At 41.4% G+C, this 7010-nt stretch overlaps 1 pseudogene; it reads left to right on the top strand.

The window, feature by feature from the left end:
• Positions 1–7010, top strand: part of LOC101630959 — a 31260-nt pseudogene that overhangs the window by 6444 nt on the left and 17806 nt on the right.

The following is a 7010-nucleotide window of genomic DNA, read 5'->3' as shown; positions in this document are numbered from 1 at the left end:
TCTCTCTCTGTTTCTCATCCCCTCCCACCCCCAACATGACTTGGAAGCTTTTTTATTTTCTAGTTCTGACAGGAGCTGTCACCTTAGATATGACTTTTTGTGATAATAACCTTGGCCAGAGATCAAACTGCGATGTTGGCCCACCACCACCAGGGAGGCCTCTGTATTTCCAAGATGTAAGGGATGTTTCTATAAATTGTAACAAAAATTAAATCATGAAAAATTAGACTAAAAATAGACATAAGAATTAGACATAAGAATGTATTTTTTAAATTAGTTTTATCAGACAAAAGACGACTTTTTCAGTGTCCTATAAAAGTTTAAATATGTACTCTCAAATTTTAAAGTCATCTCCTTGACAGTCCACGTCTGGAAGACCATCACCACCAAGGCTGCATTCTGAAGAGCAAAGGTTTGGGAACCTCTCTGCTCTTTCCCAACCTTACACAAGTATAGGAGAAAGAAGAAAAAAATTCTCTATTTCTATCTTCTTATCTCTGACTTTACCTCCTCGTTTTTGGGACTGCAACCATGGCTGTTTTGTGTATTTGTTTGTTTGCTTTATGCTTCTTTATGTGGATCCAAGGAAAGGGGAGAAACTAATCAAGACACAGCCTAAGCTAATAATTGGCGTCCACCTTACTTTTGGGTTGGGTTGGTATTTCTTAAATTTAAGTATTCTGTCTCTCATATCTTAGATTTTAGAAGGCCTTAGCTGCTTTTTCTCCTACTCGCTTCCTTTTTTTTTTTTTCCTGCAATGGTACGTGTAAATCAATTCTGTCAAATCCCCTTGTTAATCTCCCTTGTTAATTTCATGGCAAAACACGAATGTATGTCGAGGGGAAAAATTCCAGAGAGTTTGAATCTCTTATTTTGAGCAGTTAGTCTGAATAGGTGTTAGTGGAATCAAGTATTGCAATCATGAAAAATAGCATATTTGCTATTAATGATTTCTATGGAGTAAGCAAAATAGTCAGGCTTTCATGCTGCTGACCTCTGTGACTATTACCTGTGGCCTTGAATGCAGGAGGCAGCGGTAAGAGTGGGCCCGAGTTATGCCTGATGGTGGACACCTGGAGAACGGTGTACGCATGCGTAAATCTGCACTCCCACGCTAAGAGATTGGGCATGTAAACCCGCTCACACAGACAATCGCTTGGACAGAGAGCGGAGGGGAACAGCTTGGAGGTGGTACGTGAGTACTGAGAGACAGGGCAAAGCGATGACGCAGAGACAGTCCAAAGGGGGAAGATTTACCGGGGCTAGGAGTCCTTGCCCCCAGCCTCCCTGACTTGCAAGCCTGTGAACTTGTCCCACTATTGGCCTAGTAAGATCACTGCTGCCTGCCTGTCTGAATCGGTAGAAAACCCACTTGGTGCCCTGCTGGCATAGCAACCTCACACTCAGCGAGCTTCTGGCCTTAATTAGAACTAACGGTATATTTCTAGAGAAAGAAGGGCTTCTTCAGGAAAGTTTGATTGCAGAGGCATTTTTGATTCTCCATAAATTCCCTACATTTAAATGTGAAGCAGAATTTTCAGTGCTGACTCAGTTCTTATTCAAAGCACATTAGGTATTGCTGTTTCAGGAATGCAAGTTTTGGGAAGAAGTATGTATGTTCTCAGTGGACTAATGAAACTAAAATAAGCCCAATTAATTTGAATAACCTGGAAAAATAATCGAATCATCCACATGTAACAGTTGTTTCTTGTAAGCACTGAGGGGATTAGAAAAGGGAAATTTTAAGTAGGAGCATAAGTCTGACAAAGTCATTGATTTTCTCTGTTAAGATTGTAGAAAATAGCAGGTAAAACTGATGTCTTGGTAGCTTTCTCCTAGTTGGGCTTAAACTCATAGCTAATGAAAAAATTGGCAACAAGGACTCTCCCTGGTGGCACAGCGGGTTAAAGCACAACACTGAGAAGCTAAATCCACTTCTTCATGAGTTCGATTCCCACCTGCCGCAGAGGTGACCACATGGTGCATTAGGCCTCTCCTGACCAGCCCGCTGCTCCCCTCAGCAGTGTACTTCATAGATCTGCCTGTTCTGCTCCCCACTCTGTCTCTGGTGAATCCTCTCACCACCCCTGCATCTCTGGCAAATAAATCTTTAAAAAAAAAATTGGCAGCAAAAACAAATTGGCATCTTAGTTAAGACAAAACCAAGATAATCGTTTCACTTCTAGTTAAGATCATCATTGTTGACCTATTTCTCTAATATCTTAATGGAAATTATTACTCATAAAGGGACAGTGTTGGCTTTAAATTATAAATATGATAAGAGTTATTTTGGTGATTTTTTGTTTTGTTTTGTACTCTGTTTGGAAGTGGGGAAAGATTGAATACTATTATATGCTGAATTGGTTTCACCCAAAGTCATCTATAATAATCCCAACCCTCACTACTTCTGAATATAATTGTATTGGAAGGACATCAAAAGAGGTAATTAAAGCAAAATGAGACTAGTTCATAAATACTGGTGGCCTTACAAGAAGAGATTAAAACACATACATAAAGTGTTTTAAATACACACAGAGAGAGGCAATCTATTAATCGAGAAGCAACCAAACTTATGGACACCTTTACCTGGAAATTTAATGTCCACCACTTTAAGAAATTAATTTTTTAAGGTAATAGATCTGTGGTCCTTTATTATGACAGCTCTTGCACGATAACACAGGTACACAGACAGATCAGCATAGATTTAGCTTTGCAGAGATTCAGGGAGTTCTGTTGGGTTCACTAACAGGTGCCTTGAGTTCACTCCTGAATAAGGAAACGTTTTTCAACCCAGCCTTTAGAATCTTATTGATTTTGGCTTAAGCTGAGGAGAATGCAGTGGGACAGAGGAGAACAGAAATACAGTAGCCCTCCACACTCTGACAAAGCCCCTCCAGAGTCCTGGAGGTGAGGAGGCTGTGGTAACGTTCAGTCTCATCACCCCATCCCCACCCCATGGCAAGGGGTCTGGAGGTTGGTGGCCCCCAAAGAACAAGACATGGGTATTTTATAACCATTCTAGGCCCAGTAGGTTTATCTTGTGTTTCCACATACAAAAAGGTAATTAGAAGTTTTAGACTTTAACAGGTCTTCAATGCTGAACTCAGAAGCAGACCAGCTTTCTCTCTCATTCTTTCTCTGGTTATATCCTCTCTCTTTCATAGAGTCTTTTGGTCTCTCTTTGGAGTGAAACCACCATTTTATTCCATTGCCTCTTGGCACAGGTGTCCCCATTTACATATGTGCAGGTGCATGTTCTCTAGGCACAGGTGTGCACAGTCACAGAGGCATTCAAGACCACAGGTGCTGCACATAGAGGCTGATGGAAGAAGTGTATAAAAAAGTCTGATTTTTTTAACTTGCTTACAGTGAGTTACCCATTTTACAGGTGTGGAAAATAAGACCTTTGGGCGACAATGTAAAATGTATCCAAATCCCAAAGCAAAGTTAAGAAGTGGTCTAGGAGCCCTGGCTTTCTGATGCATTTTCAGGCTTTTCAGCCCAGTGTGTAAATCTTGGAGTAAGGAAGCAAAGTGTTACGTAATGCTTTGGTTTCCTCAGAGCATCATTGCTGTGGAGGTGGTTTTTCCACTTATCTCTCTGCATCAGATGTGAAGGGCTGCTTTCTGGGAAGAGTCTTGCAAGAATGCATCCACAGTGAAGAGAACGAGATATTAATTGGAGGGTTTTTGTGAAAATGGGTTTAACTCTCTTTAGCCAGCCACCACCAGCCTGACCTCATTCATCTTTGGTGGCTGAGATGCCACACTCTCCAATTTACATCATTATGGAAAAATTAAAGGAGGTATAGAAATAGGACTTATTGTTTTAGGACCCATGAGATGATTAAAACTCAACCTTTTAGTGAGAGGTCAATGGCTCTGCTGGAAAGTAAGACAGAAAAGTTCTGCTAATTGATAGCCCATTATTTGTAAAATGTAATACATGCCACATTCTGGAAGCCAGTAATGTCAACTGCTGGAAGCTGATGATGTGAAGCTCCAGCAAGACAGTGTTAACCCAAACATATGGTGGGCACCAGCTAAAGTCAGAGATTGGCATTTATGACCAGAGCACCCAGGATGATGTCTTCTGTCTTTAAACTTTTTTTTTTTAATTGTATTTCTGGGTAAACTGAGCTTCAACTCCATTCACCTGCTTGCAGGTAGATTTTCTAAGTTCTCCCATTGTTTTCCTGTCCTCTGTGAAGGAAAATCCACTCTCCTTCCTACCTGCATTTCTCAGCCTTGCTTGACTGTCACCAACATTGAATCAACACAAATATTTGTCAACCTGTGCCTGGCTGCCATTGTGATGTCTTCAAAAAGGAGCTGATGCAGCAGCATGGGACTGGGTATGTATTAAATGTCAAAACACTTGTCCAATCCTGATTTCATCCCCAAGTCTCACTTGGGTATGAAATATATTTTGATATATTTTGCCAAATGGCCAATAGTTGGACAAATCAGTAGATTTCATTGAGAAAGCAAAATCTTCCCTGTATGCTGTTTGGTAGGGATCCCTCAGTCATCCACAATTGCTATTGCCTACATCATGAAGAGGATAGATTTTCCCATTGGTGAAGCTTACAGAATTCTGACAGAAAAAAAAAGACCTATTGTGTCTCCAAACTTCAATTTTCTGGAACAACTATTGAATAGTAAGAATATTAAGATCTAGACTGGTGCCCTAGGGCTAAAGAACAAACAATCCACTGTACCTGGGAAGACAAACATACCTGCCCCCACAGTTGAAGAAGGTAGACAGAAACGTGAGGTACCCTCAGTCCACCCTAATTCAGCAACAGCAGGGCAAAGGCTTGTGTCTTCTGCCAATGTCCCTGCTGGAGGACAGCTCCCTAGCCCAGTAGTCAATGCACTCCACCTCTCCTCAGAGGAGCTGAAAGAAGCAGTAAGCCCTACTGCTCCTTCATGCTGGACATCAAATCCCTCTTAAAATCAAAAAGTGTGGCAGCATCCCTGTGAGATTCTCCTCCTCAGAAGAGGCTGTGAAATAATACAAACCTTCTACTATTCTGGAACAATGTTATGCCGGTTCTCTCCCACAGAGGAAGTGTTGCAACAGACTCCAACAATCAGCCCAGCTAGGAGGCCAACATCCTCAAGAAGCCTGGAGCAGCAGCTGCAGGTAGGCAGAGCAAGTGTCTGCACACAGTAGGAATTAAAACCACGGAGGATCCTTTACCCAAAGGTCCCTCTCACCTCCCTTGTATCACAGAGGGACAGTAAAGGACAGTTGCTGCACCAACTCCTTCTGTGGACTTACCACCAGGAAGTAGTCCTCCAGGGATGACACTCAAATATCTTGGCTCCCCAGGTATCTACCCTTTCCTTGACCCTTGGTATTTAGCCTCAGAGTCCTCTCACGCCTCTTCCTTGGCCATCTGTGGATGCTGTGCCAGCTACCCAGCCTGCAGTGATAGAAGCTGCCCACCTGTGACCCCATCTGCTCCATGTTCAAGTAGTAGAAGTTGGAAGACAGAGCTGACTCCCCAGGGAGCTGGCACAGAGAGAACCCTTGTAAAAAGGAGAAGAGAGGAGCATTTAGGAAAATACAAAAGCATATTGCAAAGGTCCTAATTAGGAAGGTGGGAAGCATTATATTATTTTCAATGAAAAGTAAGAAGTGAGTGGGATAATAGTATAAAATGAGGATATTAAGGTAATTAGGGGCTCTATAAGTCACTTTTATGCATTTAGTAATTTCAGACAGTAAGATGTAAATAAAGAACAAGGTCATATGGCTAGAACTTCTTTCCAAAAGAACCTTCACTGTGGTAAATGAATTGGAATACTAAGAGACTTGATAACAGACAAGTACAGTGATTCAGTAAAGACTGGTTATCAGAGTGAATATGAATTTTGAAGATGGAGATAAAAGTACAAACAGAAAATCCTAAAGTTTGGAGAAAAAAAAGACCAATATTATTTTATTTATATTGGGTATTTTTAGGTAACCTGGAAGTTTTATATAGTGTTTTTGGGCATTTTTTATGTACTTTGTGGAAAGGACATATAGAAAGAAGAATATGGATTTAGAGCTTCTGTGAAGCTCTAAACACAACTCTAATCTTGACTCATTTGATCCTGAATTGCAAACTCTGAAATAGGCTAAGACTTCTCAGAAAGCACTTTCCATCTTTCTTCTAAAGAAATTATCATCTGACTGGCCCTCCCTGGTGGCTCAGCGGGTTAAAGCACTGCACTAAGAAGCTAAAGCCACTTCCACATGAGTTCGATTCCCGCCTGCCCCGGAGGTGACCACATGGTGCGGCAGACCTCTCCTGACCTGCCCACTGCTCCCCTCAGCAGTTACTTCGTCCATCTGCCTGCTCTGTTCCCCACTCTGTCTCTGGTGAAGCCTCTCGCCACCCCTGAGCCTCTGGCCTGTACCCCAGTTCTGTATGCACAAATAAATAAATCTTTAAAAAAAAAATAAATTATCATCTGACTTTCTCACTCAAAAATTACAAAATTCCTCATTTCAACTATTTTACAGCCCAAGGGACATGTAACTGTCCACTGTAATTTTCAACATTCACCAGGGAACCTTCCATAGTACAGAAAAAAATAATGATTAAATAAGTGGAATGAAAGGAAGATAGAACAAAATAGTATCTTCAATATGCTCTTCTCGGCACCAATATACTGAAAACTACGTTTTCTAGGTATCTATATATTATTTCCTATTGAATGATCATCCTCACAAAATTATTGATAGTGATTTTGTAGCTGTCTGGAGGAGCTATAGTGGAAGCCTAAGCAAGTGTCCAGGACCAGACTGGAACAGAAAAACCAGCCCATGAATACATAGTTACTTGATGTGGAAACCAGGACTCCTACTTTGCAACTGCTTTGCTTGGTCACACTGAATAAAATTCCAGACACATTGACACCCATAGAATACCTCCTTACAGCAGCCCCCCCCCAAAAAAAATCCCATCTGGCATGACACAAAAGCCCACAGATCCCAAGTAAACATTGCCAGA

This window comes from Condylura cristata, unplaced genomic scaffold (genome assembly GCF_000260355.1).
Source record: "Condylura cristata isolate star-nosed mole 26May11 unplaced genomic scaffold, ConCri1.0 scaffold00014, whole genome shotgun sequence".
Classification (NCBI taxonomy): domain Eukaryota; kingdom Metazoa; phylum Chordata; class Mammalia; order Eulipotyphla; family Talpidae; genus Condylura; species Condylura cristata.
This window is presented reverse-complemented; position numbering and strand designations above follow the sequence as displayed.